The sequence below is a fragment of the Dendrobates tinctorius genome, unplaced genomic scaffold (assembly GCF_039654945.1).
Source record: "Dendrobates tinctorius isolate UK_male_01 unplaced genomic scaffold, ASM3965494v1 ptg000187l, whole genome shotgun sequence".
Taxonomy (NCBI): domain Eukaryota; kingdom Metazoa; phylum Chordata; class Amphibia; order Anura; family Dendrobatidae; genus Dendrobates; species Dendrobates tinctorius.
In genome coordinates this window covers 145,203-160,699 of record NW_027361854.1, presented here as the reverse complement: position 1 = coordinate 160,699, position 15,497 = coordinate 145,203, and the positions used below count along the sequence as shown (strand labels likewise).

At 47.1% G+C, this 15,497-nt stretch overlaps 1 long non-coding RNA gene across 1 annotated transcript; it reads left to right on the top strand.

Moving 5' to 3' along the window:
* The first annotated feature begins 9,308 nt into the window (after positions 1-9,308).
* LOC141055561 (uncharacterized) lies at positions 9,309-13,555 on the top strand. The gene is made up of 4 exons (XR_012221494.1): positions 9,309-9,391; positions 9,509-9,535; positions 9,847-9,869; positions 13,242-13,555. It is a non-coding gene; the product is annotated as an uncharacterized lncRNA (long non-coding RNA).
* The last annotated feature ends 1,942 nt before the right edge of the window (positions 13,556-15,497 follow it).

Below are 15,497 nucleotides of genomic sequence, written 5' to 3'. Positions count from 1 at the left end.
AGTAGGAGGGAGGTGGTCAACAGTGTTGAACACTGCAGAAAGGTCAAGAAGAATGAGCAGAGAGTGGTCACCGTTACATTTTGCTGTCAGAGGGTCATTGGTCACTTTGAGTGCAGTTTCTGTTGAATGTAGGGGGCGGAAGCTGGACTGTGAAAGGTCTAGGAGGGAGTGAGTGGAGAGGTAATGGGTAAGGCAGGAGTAGACCAGGCGCTTCAAGCGTTTAGAGATGAAGGGGAAATTTGAGACTGGTCTGTAGTTGTTTGTGCAAGATGGATTGAGAGCGGGTTTCTTTAATAATGGAGAAACTATAGAGTGTTTTAAGGAGGATGGGAAAATGCCTGAGAGGGAGAGATTAAAGATTGTAGTTAGGTGAGTTGTGACGACTGGAGGAGATGTGAGGGAATGGGGTCAGTGGTGCATGTCATCGGACGAGAAGAGGGGAGTCTGGAGACTTCTTCTGTGATGGGATCAAATGTGGAGAGTGAGCGCGGGGAAATGCAGGGAGGGATGGGAGTAACAGCACTTGGTGGTCGGAAGCGGGTTTCCTGATAGATGTTATCTATTTTCTCTATAAAGTGGGAGGCCAGGTCATCAGCACAAATACCTGTGATAGGGGCTTGTGCTTTTGACCTGAGGAGGGAGTGAAAGGTGTCAAAAAGTTTCTTGGGGTTGTTGGATAGTGAGATCAGGGTGGTGTAGTAGGTCTGTTTGGTGAGGTGAAGGGGAGAGTTATAGGTTCTTAACATAAAATTGAAGTGGATGAAGTCTTCTGGTGTGCGAGTTTTCCTCCATAAGCGTTCAGCACTCAGAGCATCGCTGGAGAATTCGAGTTTGCGATTGGAGCTACTTGGTCCAGGGAGCTTCGAAGAGTGTTGTTGTAGTGATGTATAGCCAGATAAGGACAGGAAAAAGAGATCGGGGACAGTGATGAGTATATGGAGTCTGAAAGGGTATGAGGGTTAATGGCTTGTAGATTTCTGAATGTGTGGTAGGTATGAGTGTGCTGGGGTGGGCGAGGATTTGTGAGTCTGAAGGAAAGAATGCTGTGGTCAGAGAAGGGAAGCGGTGAGTTATCTAGGTAGGAGATTCAACAGAGCCGGACAAAGAGGTCAAGGGTGTTACCGTCTTTGTGTGTCTTGGAGGTTGAGAGCTATGAGAGGCCGAGAGAAGTGGTTAGTGATAGAAGCAGGGATGCAGCTGTGGAAGTGGGGCTGTTAATGGGGGTGTTGAAGTATCCCAGGATAAGGGTTGGTAGTTCTGAGGACATGGTGTCGCAGCCAGGCAGAGAAATGGTCAAGGAAGTGGGTTGGTGAGCCTGGGGGCCAATATACAGGGGTTGGACAAAATAATGGAAACACCTAACGTTTTGGCATCATAATCTTCGAACATGTTATAAAAATGCAAACCGTGACATATGGTAATGTTTTGTAGTTGATTATTTGTGTTATGTGATATGTGTATGTAAATTGTTTGTTTTGCAGAATTGTAAGAACATTGATGAGAACCTGATTCCAATGGCAGACCTCTCGGATTTTTAAAGAGGCCAAATTGTTGGTGCTTGTTTGGCAGGCGCTAGTGTAACAGAAAGTGCCCAAATGCTTGGCGTGTCACGGTACTGTCTCCAAAGTAATGACTGTGTTTGAAAGAGAAGGAAAAACGTCCGCAGCAAAGCACAGGTCCGGCCGAAAGTCGAAGTTGACTGAGGGAGACCGGACTCTAAAGCGAATTGTGAGAGGATCGCAAGACCACGGCTCCGAAAATCACTGCTGAGCTCAATGAACACCTACAGAACCCAGTTTCCACGAAAACTGTTTGTCGGGAGCTGCACAAATCTGGATTCCACGGAACAGCTGCAATTAGAAAACCGCTGCTCTCAATGACAAATGTTTCCAAGCGTTTAGAGTGGTGTAGAAACCTTCAGAATTGGTCCCTCGAGCAGTGGAAACATGTGATATTCTCAGACGAATCATCGTTTACCCTATTTCCAACCTCCGGCCAAGTGTACGTTTGGAGACAGCCGAAAGAAGCATTCCATCCAGACTGCCTTCTCCCAACCATAAAACATAGCGGAGGTTCTGAGATGATCTGGGGTGCTATTTCGTGGAGATCCACCGGGCAAAAGATATCCCTTTATGGAAGAATTAACAGCCGAGATTATTTAGGGATTTTGGGCGACCTAGTGCTTTCTATGGTTCAAGCACTGTTCCCATAGGGGAACGCCATCTTTCAGGATGATAATGCACCAATTCATACAGCTAGAATCGTTAAAGCATGGCACAAGGAACATTCTAATGAAGTTGAGCATCTCATCTGGCCCCCACAATCCCTAGACCTCAACATTATTGAGCATTTATGGTCGATGTTAGAGATTCAAGTTAGACGTCGATTTCCACCGCCATCGTCGCTCAAAGAACTGGAGGGTGTTTTAACTGAAGAATTGGCTAAAATTCCTTTGGAAACAATTCACACCTTGTATGAATCCATACCTTGGAGAATTGAGGCTGTAATTGCCGCAAAAGGTGGACCTACACCATATTAAACCAACTTTTGTTGATGTTTCCATTATTTTGTCCAACCCCTGTATGATCGCTACTCTGAGGGAGAGGGGATGGAAGAGCCTGATGGTGTGGACCTCAAAAGAAGGGAATGAGAGCGATGGAACTGGGGGGGGGGATGACCTGGGAAGTGCATCGTGGGGACAGGAGTATGCCGACTCCACCACCAGGTCTGTTTGTGGGTCTCGGGGAATGGGAGAATTGTAAACCACCATGGGAAATGGCAGCAGGGGAGACAGTGTCAGAATCCTTGATCCAGGTTTCCCTGAGGGCCAACAGATAGAGAGTTGTTCAGAAAGTAGTTGTGCAGGAAAGGAAGCTTGTTACATACAGACCGTGGATTCCAGAGGGCACAATTGAAAGAAGGAGATGAGGGAGTGCAAGTAATATTAATAAGATTAGTAAGATTTCAATATGAGGTAGGGTATGTGTTGAGGTTGGGGGATGGTGGGCGAGGGTTGGGGGAGATGACCCCTGAGATCAGTAGGAAGATAAAGAGCAAGTAGTTTTTGGAATTGTAAGAATTTTTTTCTGTGATGTGTTTGGGCAAGATGGGCTGAGGTTTTTCAGGAAGGTGAGGAGTGCATGGGAGATGTAACATGGGAGAGGGGAGTATAGAGGGGCTGATGTGTATGAGTCGTGATGGATGGGGATGGGGCGGTGAATGTGGATGGCAAGGGAACATAGGAGGATAGAAATAAAACACATGGATAAAAGGGAGAGCAAAGTGTGGGTTACCTGACTCTTGCCCTGACTAACTGCCATGGAATAACTGCGATTTCATGATGCTTAGCTTCTGTGATACTTTGCTTATGGGAAGTGTGCCACCCCACATATGTGTGCACCCCTTAGAAGGTTTCTATATATGTAGGCCACACTACAGGATCAGGACAGATGGATTGTGGGAACTGGTTAGGGATAATTTGACTGCTGGGGCCAGCACACCAGGGGGTGGTTAGATGATCAAAGACATTGGAAGCCTGGCTACATCTATATGCTATAGCACAACTGAGAATCTCCTCCACCAGGAGGTATAGCCTGAGAACTTGTCAATATTTTCCCCCAGATGGGCCTGCCAAAGGAGATCTTGACAGACCAAGGAACTCCTTTTATGTCCAAAGTGATGAGGGAGTTGTGTATGGCTCGTCAGATTAAACAACTAAGGACGTCAGTGTACCATCCGCAGTTGGACGGTCTGGTGGAGAGTTTCAATAAGACCCTAAAGTCTATGCTTCAGTAGGTTGTGGAGAAGGATGGCCGAGCATGTGGCCCAGATGCAGGACAGGATTGCGTAGGTGATCCTGATTGTGAGGGAGAGCCTCCTTCAAGCACAGGAGGCCCAGGCAAGGGTCTACTATCAGTCAGCGAGGTTGAGACAGTTAAGCCCTGGAGACCTGGCGATGGTGGAAAGAAAATTAGAAAATAAGTGGTGGCTGAAAAGCTGAGTGACATCAACCATAAAGTCCACCAGCCAGGGAGAAGAAAGCTGTACCAGGTGTACCACATCAACCTGCATAAACCGTGGCAAGATAGGGAACTGGTGGAAGCTGCCTAGGTGCCAGTCCTGAAGCAAAGGTCAAAAATATCACAGTGGCAGAGACACTGTCACTGGCCCAGAAACAACAGTGCTGAGAACTGCTTCAGCGGAACTGTGACCTGTTTTCGGAGTTGCCAGGAGGTATGCAGGTTGTGGAGCATGAGATCTTGACGGAACTGTTACGACGGCGGAACACGCTTAAAAAAATATAAATAAACGTGTTCGCCGCCCAGGGTCCACCGTGCAGCAGGTGAAATAACCGCTGATAAAATGGCAAAACACAGGGACGATAATGTGCACAAGGTTTAACTGCACCTCGTGCACAAAAGTAGCTCTGTTGAGGTCACAGAGCTGCACATGAAAAGTAAGGCCTCTTTCACACTTCCGTTTTTGACAGTCAAGATCCGCCAATTTTTAAAAAAAACGGATCCGCCATTTTTCTTAGCGGATCTGTTTTTTCCCCATTGACTTTCATTATTGGCGGATCCTGACTGATTGCTGTCTGTTGCATCCGTTTTTTTGAGGATCCTCCACAATGTTAGTGTCTGTCAACATCCTCAAAGATTTCTAAACGGAGCTTGCAATGTTTTTTTGGATCCTCCAGACACTGAATTAACCCCAAATTCTGTCTGGGTGCCGGACAAAAAATTCTCTCCGGTTCCTTTAAATTTCCTCATTTTCAGGATCCGTCTAAAAACGGGTCCTGTGCCATCCGTTCACATCAGCTGACAACGGATCCGCTTGTCTGCCTTTTTGGCAGATTTTAACTGATGCAAATAACTGAAGTGTGAAAGAGGCCTAATGCAGAAGCAGGCTGTTTCACAGACAGAGCTGCAAGCAAAACAAAAATACAAAGAACGCTGAGTCTGTATCAGCTTCACAGACCATCAGCGGCACACGTGCGGTAGCCAGGGATCGGAGTAGTTCAAGACAACACTACAACCGGATAGACTTACCGTGGCAGACCGTGTGTACGGCGTCGCAACTGCGGACGCCAAAAACGACTGCAAGCCCGAATTTAGCAAGCGCAATGCAGAACGCTGGCTTCTGTAACGAATGATGCTTGAGCGCGCTAGCGCAATACTGTCTGTCCCAATCACTCACGCAAACGTAATATCCAAGGGAAGGGGTTTCATAATAAGTCATACACCAGACCAAGCATCCATCACCAAGCACACAGCAGCAAGTATAGAAAATACTAGCGCATGGCATAGCGGCCATGCGCACTTTTTATAGCGTACGGGACCTGCCGGAAATCTCCAGAGCCCCGAGCATAACCAATCAAATCAGGAGCAGGACCTGAGCACCTGACTCCTGAACTCCAGTGAGAGCTCGTCCCGTGAGCATGCTCAGTAGCAGGGAAAAAGGACAGCCTCTGGAGACAAATGTGAGAATCTGGGTTGCTGCATAAGCATAGACTGACCCAGATTCCTAACAGGAACTGCATGTGCGGGGTGAAGTAAAAGCCATATTGAAGCCCTGAAGCCTGCCGCAAGGTGATTTCGAAGGAGGCGAGGAGAATGTCGAACCTGGTTGTCATCGAAGAATCAAAGAGCTGTTGGTTCAGCCCCACTGTCCTTGTGATGAAGTCAGATGGAGAGTGGCGTTTCTATAATGACTACAAGAAGCTAAATAAGGTGTCCAAATTTGATGCATATCAGATGCCCCGAGTCGATGATCTCACTGAGAGGCTAGGGTCTGCTAGATAAATCACAACCCTGGACCTAACAAAATGGTACTGGCAAATTCTCCTGTCCCTAAGTGCCAAGGAGAAGATGGCCTTCTCTACACCAGACGAGTGCTTTCAGTATACCAGGATGCCATTCGGTCTGCAGGGAGCCCCAGCTACCTTCCAGAGGGCCATGGGCCAGATCCTAGTCTCTCACAAAAAGTATGTGGCAGATTATCTGGACGACATCGTGATCTTAAGTTCGAATTGGGAAAGTAACCTGTAGAAGGTCCAGGCAGTACTGGATGCGCTAAGGAAGGCAGGGTTTACCATAAACCCTAAGAAGTGTGCCATGGGGAAAGAAGAGGCCAAGTACTTGGGCTACATTGTCAGAAGGGGCGAAATAAAGCCGTAAGTAACTAAGGTGGATGCAATCAAAATAGGTTCAGGTGTTTCTGAGAATTGTGGGATACTATTGATTTATCCAGAATTTTGCGATTATAGCCACATCCCTGACTGACCTTTTAATCAATGCGCAATTGATACACTCAGGTACTACCTGTTAGGCAGAAAGTTCAGGATAGTGTCAGATCATGCACCCCTGAGATGCATGAGGGAAAGGAAGGGGAAGAGTGCCAGGAGACTAGGTGGTTTCTAGCGCTCCAGGACTTTAGTTATCAAGTGGGGCACAGGTTACACGGTAAGGCCAGGGTCAGACTTGTGAGATTCGGACGAGTCTCGCACGTCAATACCCGGCACTCGGATCGGAGCGTTCAGCTGCATGTATTTCTGTGCAGCTGAACGCTCCGATCAGAGTGCCAGCGGCAGTGCCGGGTATTGACGTGCGAGACTCATCCGAGTTATGTGAACTAAAGAGCTGTTGGTTGTTTACCATATCTCCACCCCAGCGTGGGGTTTAGAAGTTACACAGTCAGACTTCTCAGTCATCAGGTGTTCAGTATGTCTGCAGAGGCTAGCTCCAGACTGGTGCTCGTGCTTATGGTAAACTGAACCATGTTTTAGGTAATCCTAAGCAGGCAGATCACCACAGCTAAACAGACTGCATACCATTTTGTTTTGTTTTCCTGTTTTGCCCAATGGGCCATGTTTATTTTTACTTTGCACTTGTTTATAACGCATGTATATCATAAACCAGTGGAAGATTTAAATAGACAGTGTCCCTGTGTCTAACCCCGTGTGCAGCCAGGTGAACCGATCTACCACAATACATACCAATGTATACTATCATGGTAGTAGTAGTCCATTTCTATTTTTGCCTCTGATTTATTTAACCACAATTAGCATAATTATTGATTTAACTATTCTCTGCCTAGCTCACTGTTTTTTTTTTACATATAGTTATCTTGCTTTGCTTGTTGGACCAGTGTTATTTCTCGCAATAGCAAATATATGAGATTCACAGCTTCCCTCCTTTTTCCAATGGGAGTTGCCCACAACTTCCATGCTTTTCTATAGCAGTTTGGACGCTATGTTTGTTCTATATGGGTTGGCTGTAGCGCAGAGGTATATATTTTATTAGTGGTTATATTTCATTATTTTAGTACACAACTGACAGGTGTGCACCATATTATCCGCTGCTTTGCGCTGGAGTAGCCCGCTTTTCCCCTCCACTCATTTACTTCACACATTCTCTGCAGAGACACAGTTCGTTATTTTTATCTACAAAATTAAGGAATTTGTATACAAGAATGTGACTGTATGTGATTAGGGAAAGGGGCCCTGAACCGTCCCTAGGACTGGGGCCCTAACTATCTCGGCTCCCTAAAGGTACCTCTAATGGTGAGGAGGTTTGGGCTGCTAGCCTTACTGTTCTCCTGTTATTCCCTAGACTGTCCCCTTCCCTCAGGAGGCCTGGGACAAAAGTGCTAGTGCATCAACACAAGACAGGCAGTGATAACAGAAAGCAACATACAAAACACTCACCAAAGAGGTATATAGGGAAGGATGTACCAACCAAATGGGAATAGGACAATGAGGAACGCATACACCCAGAAACAGCCTGCAACAAAAATCTCCAATACAGCACAACGTCTCTAAGGACTGACCAGATTTTATAGGGAGAGGAGATGACCAAGTCAGGAACAGCTGTGAGATGGAGCTGGAAATTTCTAACCAGCAAGGAAAGGGTCATTAACCTCTTCAGCATAAAATGAAACGTAATACATTTAATATGAAGCATAAACACACAGGCTAAATGGAATGTCTGCGATTCACAATACGTAGTGATCTTCTTAATCTCAGATCTCCCAGGACGTCACACACTCGTGACAGTTGCAGCCAGTCACTAGTCTCATGCCTCACATACAAGATACCAGTCATTGAGGCCTCATAGAACTAACCAAGCTAAGTGCCCGAGTCACACTACAGCGAGATACGGCCGAGTCTCGCAGGTAAAATCCAAGCTCTGGCGCCGGCACTCCGGAGTGCAGCGTGCAGCTCCATGTATTGCTGTGCGGCTGCTCCGGAGTGCCGGCGCCAGAGCTTGGTTTTAACCTGCGAGACTCGGCCGTATCTCGCTGTGTGTGATCCCGGCCTTAGTGTATGCACCCATCGAGTTTTTTAGGAGAAGGACTCTTCAGGAAATACTGGAGTCTTTTATCCTGAAGTGTTTTTTTTTCTACGCTTTTTGGATCGTCTTTGAATAAACTAGTGAGCGGCTCCTAAGCGAAAACTGCTTGAAGAATGGTCAGGTCACTTCTTTTAACCGATGGGCATCTTTGGAAACCTGAAATTGTTAAAAGAAGTCATTTTTGTATGGAAATGTTCATTCTAGTGTTTATTTCAGAGCTTTTCCAGGTGGGTTACTGAACGCAGCGGCCTGGAAACCACGGAGTGTTCACAGCCACTAAATACTGTAGGACTGAAGCATTGTAGCACATTGTGCAAGAGATCAGACAAGTCCCTGACTGGCTCACTGAAATATGCTAAATAGTGAAAAGAAACAAAGCCCCTAAAATACAGAAAATTAGAATTCCGAAAATAAAAAATGTAAAAATTAGGCCTATTCTGTAATGGTACATCCAGAAAAAGTCACATTTATCAAAATATATTATTACTTCACCCATAAATTATAAAAAATAATCACCATAATTGTGGGGGGGGGGGGGAAGTGTTGGTAAATTTGCCAGAAAATCTGTAATAAAAAGTATTTAAAAAAAAATATATATATATACACATCCAAAAATATTGCAGGTATGCGCATCAGTTCGCCTCACAAAAAACAAGACCTCGTGCCAAAAACCGAACGCTGGCCTGGTCAGGAAGGGGTTAAATGTCATGAGCCGTTTATGTGAAACCAATATGGTGCGCAGGCGAGTGATAGACACAGTAGTGTGAACATGACACAACAGATGACCGCCACCTTCGTCCTCTATTTCCTCATGTGTGCGGCAGAGGGTCGGTCACAGACACTTCTCATTCTCAGCACAATGTCAGATTTCAGCCAAATTCAAAGAATAATCCAATGATAAAAAAAAAATCGAAAAGACTACATCTCCCAGCAACCATCTCGGGCGCTCGTCTAAACCGGATGTAACGTCACAAGGCTTGCTTTAAATACCGCTGTTCGGCGGCGTGACGTCCTCTTGTCATTGGTGCCATCTTAGGAAGGTAGGCGCAGCTGCTGCTGAGCTCCCGGGTCGCGGCCTACTCCTAATCCGCCGCCATCCCTGCTTGTACGCGGCCGCCCGCTCCTATCACTAATCGTATTGTGTTCTCTGTTCACAGGCTCGTCCTCTCAAGATGAGAGCCAAGGTAAGGGGCGATGTGTTGTGGTGTCTGCAGCGGCTTCCGCCATGTTCGCTATTAGTACCGCTCCTGGCGGCAGCTGATGTCTGTGGTGGTGTGTACGGAGGCCGCGTGTGGTGAATGGTCTGGGCGGGTAGTACAGCGCTGAGTGCCGCAGTTCTGTCGTGCTGTGCGGATGGGTACACCGGTGCTGGGTGTTCCGGCCTGCGCTGTGTTGTGGATGCCGTGTGCGGATGGCTACACCGGTGCTGCGGCCTGCGCTGTGTTTTGGATACGGCCTGTGATTTCTAACTCTACTACCGTATTGTGTTTTTCAGTGGAGGAAGAAGCGCATGCGCAGGTACGTATTCACTCACGAGATTTCACGTGGTCTGGGCTCGTTTTCCCTTAGTAATGTGGCTGCTGCTCGTGCCCCACCGTAATGTTCACTGATCTACAGCCCCTGCCCCATCCTGCATGGCTGCATATAATGGTCACTGATCTACAGCCCCTGCCCCATCCTGCATGGCTGCATATAATGGTCACTGATCTACAGCCCCTGCCCCATCCTGCATGGCTGCATATAATGGTCACTGACGTACAGCTCCTGCCCCATCCTGCATGGCTGCATATAATGGTCACTGACGTACAGCTCCTGCCCCATCCTGCATGGCTGCATATAATGGTCACTGACGTACAGCTCCTGCCCCATCCTGCATGGCTGCATATAATGGTCACTGACGTACAGCCCCTGCCCCATCCTGCATGGCTGCATATAATGGTCACTGACCTACAGCTCCTGCCCCATCCTGCATGGCTGCATATAATGGTCACTGATCTACAGCCCCTGCCCCATCCTGCATGGCTGCATATAATGGTCACTGACGTACAGCCCCTGCCCCATCCTGCATGGCTGCATATAATGGTCACTGACGTGCAGCTCCTGCCCCATCCTGCATGGCTGCATATAATGGTCACTGACGTACAGCTCCTGCCCCATCCTGCATGGCTGCATATAATGGTCACTGACGTACAGCTCCTGCCCCATCCTGCATGGCTGCATATAATGGTCACTGACGTACAGCTCCTGCCCCATCCTGCATGGCTGCATATAATGGTCACTGACGTACAGCTCCTGCCCCATCCTGCATGGCTGCATATAATGGTCACTGACCTACAGCTCCTGCCCCATCCTGCATGGCTGCATATAATGGTCACTGACGTGCAGCTCCTGCCCCATCCTGCATGGCTGCATATAATGGTCACTGACGTGCAGCTCCTGCCCCATCCTGCATGGCTGCATATAATGGTCACTGACGTACAGCTCCTGCCCCATCCTGCATGGCTGCATATAATGGTCACTGACGTACAGCTCCTGCCCCATCCTGCATGGCTGCATATAATGGTCACTGACGTACAGCTCCTGCCCCATCCTGCATGGCTGCATATAATGGTCACTGACGTACAGCTCCTGCCCCATCCTGCATGGCTGCATATAATGGTCACTGACGTACAGCTCCTGCCCCATCCTGCATGGCTGCATATAATGGTCACTGACGTACAGCTCCTGCCCCATCCTGCATGGCTGCATATAATGGTCACTGACGTACAGCTCCTGCCCCATCCTGCATGGCTGCATATAATGGTCACTGACGTACAGCTCCTGCCCCACTTTGAGCAACTATAGGATAAATGTATATATTGACACGTAGATTCTGCTGGCAGGTTAACTGTGTGCACACTAGTGGCATCCTTGACACTTTTGCTGTGGGTGGAACGTTGCAGGGCCCATGTTCATCGTAATGTATGCTACAAAGTTCTCCAGACTGCCTAGAGTACATCTTACATTAATGCATGGAAGCTGAATAGATGTCTAATTCATTAAGATGTGTGTTGCTTACCCAGCAGACACTTCAGTTTACACCAGTGTATAAAACCTGGTCTTGATGAACTAGCCCCATTAATATTTAATAGCAGTGACCTAATCAGAGCTTTCCTTTTAATCTGTTTGTTTCAGTTTTTGGGAGAATTGGTCAATTTACAAACTGATATAGCCATAAGCATAAAGGATAACCAGGGTGCTGTAAGAGGCCTTGGTGTAATGGAGTTGTAATCTGTGCCTCCCTTCCCATTGGAATTCTTTGATTCCTTGGGCCTTCAAACACACTTTAACGAGAATATCATGGTAACAAATGAAGATAACTGCATAAATTGGCAAAATCATGTGCCCAATGGCTGTTCTTGTTTGGAAGTCATGGTCAGTCTGTATACACATGCTAACTCCACCCATCAGACTATAACTATTTTAATCATTGCTTGATCCTAACCTACACTTGTATGGGTATCTGCCTAGGAGAGGTATTATATATTGGGTTAGGTGCCCAGCAAAAAAGTCTCCAGCTGTTCTGTGGCAGCACCATCAGCCAGAACTGTTCAATTGGGGAGCTGCTGTCTTCTGATGGTGGCCATGGCAGGGTACTGAACATAAGTCTCAGTACCCTGTCATGGCTGCAATCAGACAGCAGTTGAGTAGTTCAGGTGCCAACACATAGTATTGGCACAATACTGCATAGAATCGTAGAGTTGGAAGGGACCTCCTGGGCCATCTGGTCCAACCCCCTGCTCAAAGCAGGATTTGCTAAATCATCCCAGTCAGATGTCTGTCCAGCCTCTGAAGACTTCCATTGAAGGAGAACTCACCACTTCTCGTGGCAGCCTGTTCCACTCATTGATCACTCTAACTGTCAAAAAGTTTTTTCTAATATCTAATCTGTGTCTCCTCCCATTCAGTTTCATCCCATTGCTTCTAGTCTTTCCTTGTGCAAATGAGAATAAAGTTGATCCTTCTACAATGTGACAGCCCTTTAGATATTTGTAGACAGCAATTAAGTCTCCTCTCAGTCTTCTCTTTTGCAAACTAAACATTCCCAAATCCTGCAACCTTTCCTCATAAGACAGGGTTTGCAGACCGGTCACCATTCTGGTCGCTCTTTTCTGAACTTGCTCCAGTTTGTTGATGTCTTTTTTTAAAATGTGGTGCCCAAAACTGGACACAATATTCCAGATGAGGTCTGACCAAAGAGGAGTAGAGGGAAATAATGACTTCACGTGATCTAGACTGTATGCTTCTGTTAATACATCCTAGAACTGCATTTGCCTTTTTTGCTGCTGCATCACACTGTTGACTCATATTCAGTCTGTGATCTATTAGTATACCCAAGTCTTTTTCACATGTGCTGTCACTTAGCCCTATTCCTCCCATTTTATATATGCTTTTTTCATTTTTATTGCCCAGATGTAGTACTTTGCATTTCTCCCTGTTAAAAACCATTCTGTTAGTTACTGCCCACTTCTCCAGTTTATTTAAATCTTTTTGAATCCTCTCTCTCTTCTCTAGTATTAGCTATCCCTCCTAGCTTTGTGTCATCAGCAAATTTAATCAGTTTACCCTCAATTCCTTCATCTAAATCGTTGATAAAGATGTTGAACAATACAGGGCCCAGGACAGAGCCCTGTGGTACCCCACTTGAGACATTCTTCCAACTGGATGTGCAGCCATTTACGACCACTCTTTGGGTCCGATCACTAAGCCAGCTATGAATCCACCTAACAGTTGCCTTGTCCATTCCATACTTAGTCATTTTTTCAATAAGGATTGTGCTTTCTAAAGCCTGTGCTTTCTAAATGTGACTGAGTGCTATGGCTAATCACTAACTTTTTTATTTTTTTTTAGACTGAAGCGAAAGAGGAGAAAGATGAGGCAGAGGTCCAAGTAAACGTCTCTTCCTTTGCTGCTTACAAGGCCTGCAAGCTAAACACAGCACTCCAGAGAAGGATGAATCTACAGCTTGTGTGTGATCTTCAAGATGCTTTCAGTCTCTGGCTTATTGGCTCTGTATGGATGTGACCACCCTTCTGGCTGTAGAAGATGAACAGCCCATGATGTCTTGGACTGACATGCTAATGCCTCCCTGCTTTCAGGAGTTGGACTTGTTAGTTTATGATCTTGTGCAGCAAGTGTATTAAACATGTTTTTGGTAAAACCAAGCAACATCTATTTTGCATTTTATACAGGTTGGGGAGTTGACTATTCTCTCATACCATTACTGGGGATCACTAGATTTTAAGTCTGTTCTTCCAGGTGATGGAAGAACTAGGTACTGTGATTTAGAGTGTAGCATGTCTATTAGGGCATGTTAAGATTTCCTTTTGTATGCACAGATGTGTCAAAGTAAAACTAAAAAAAGGGTGTTGAGTTGTTTGCTGGATGCAGGTCAAACAGCCAGCAGTTAGGAATGCTAATTACACTACATAATTGCAGTTAACACTGGCAGATGGCTACATCTTTGCTGATTGGTGTGTAATATCCTATTCAGACAGGCTGACCACACATGCAGATCATGCCATGTGCATTGGAATTGTTCTGTGTGCTTTCTCGCTGTTCATTGCAGCACATGTCCTGTTTATGCAGGAAAATGCACTGCCAAGAACTATCTTAAAGCAAGCTTAACCACTTCATGACCTATAGGTGTACATCATGGGTAGCATCCATTTATTTGATGCTGGCTCTGGTGCTGAGCAGACATCTTTTACCACATGTGGCTCTTAACACTTTTGTGTTCATTTTTTGCTCCCCTTCTTCCCAGAGCCATAACTTTTTTTTTTTTTTTTTTTTTTTTTTTTTTTTTTTTTTTATTCCACTATTATGGCCATGTGAGGGCTTGGTTTTTTTTTTTTTGCAGGACGAGTTGTACTTTTGAACGACACCATTGGTTTTACCATGTCGTGTACTAGATGACAGGAAAAAAATTCCAAGTGCAGTGAAATTGCAAGAGTGCAGTCCCACACTTGTTTTGTTTGGCTTTTTTACTAGGTTCACTAAATGCTACAACTGACCTGCTGTTATGATTCTACAAGTTCATAGATAAAAAAGAACCTAGACATGTCTGGTGTCTTAGGCTAGTTTCACATTAACGTATCTTCACGCAGTGCATGGTGCTGCTAAGCCCCGCCCCCTCCAGTCATCTCCCTACTATCACACAGCGCTGCATGAGATCTGCACACCCTATGTTTAGCATAGGGTGTGCAGACCGTGCGCTAGTAGGATTTTTGTGTGCTGCGCACTTATGAAGGTGCGCGGATGTGTGCCGAACGCACCATGTTGCATTTTGGTGCGCTCGGCGCACCTTCAAAAGTGCGCAGCGCACGCAAAAATACTAGCGCACGGTCTGTGCACCCTATGCTAAACAGGGTGCGCAGATCGCATGCAGTGCTTTGCGATAGGGAGATGACAGGAGGGGGTGGGGCTTAGCGGCGCCATGCGCTGTGTGAAGATACGCTAGTGTGTGAAACTAGCCTTGAGTGGTGAAAGTATTAAGTTACGTACCGGTAACAGTATTTATCGGTCGTCCGTGACGGCACCAGCTGAGAGGGGGGATCCGCCCTTCAGGAACCGGAAACCTACAGATACAAAAGGGCAGCACCTCTCCCACGCATCAGTTGGTTTCCTGTTCCTAGAGGACGGGACTTCCTTCAGATCGTCCATCATGGAGTCGCCGAGGGATTCCCAGGCCGGCTGACCGACCCAGGTAGCGAGGGGGTCTCCTACCTCGGTCAAGCTCGGGTCCCTGGAAGCGCCACGGTGGGGCTGGGTAGGTCACCACGAAGGTGGTGAGAGCAGGTGGAGCCAGGGGTCGGGTGGACAGCCACCTCCATATTGCCGCACCAGGAGGTATGTATGTCCCGGGCCCCTCCTGGTGCTCTCTCCCCGTGGTCCGCTCTCTCTTCGGGCCGGCGGTGGCGCCCGATCGGCGGACGCAGGTCGGCGCGCGTGGGGGCTGTGGCCTTGCCTGAGCTGGGGGCGCCGTGCCGGCTCCTTCTGCACGTCCCCGCAGGCTGCCGAAACCGGAAGTTGGGCGCCGCGTGTGCACGGCGGTACTGGGTGGCGCGCAGTGGCTGGGGGGGGGGGGGGGAGATGACCGGAGCTTGC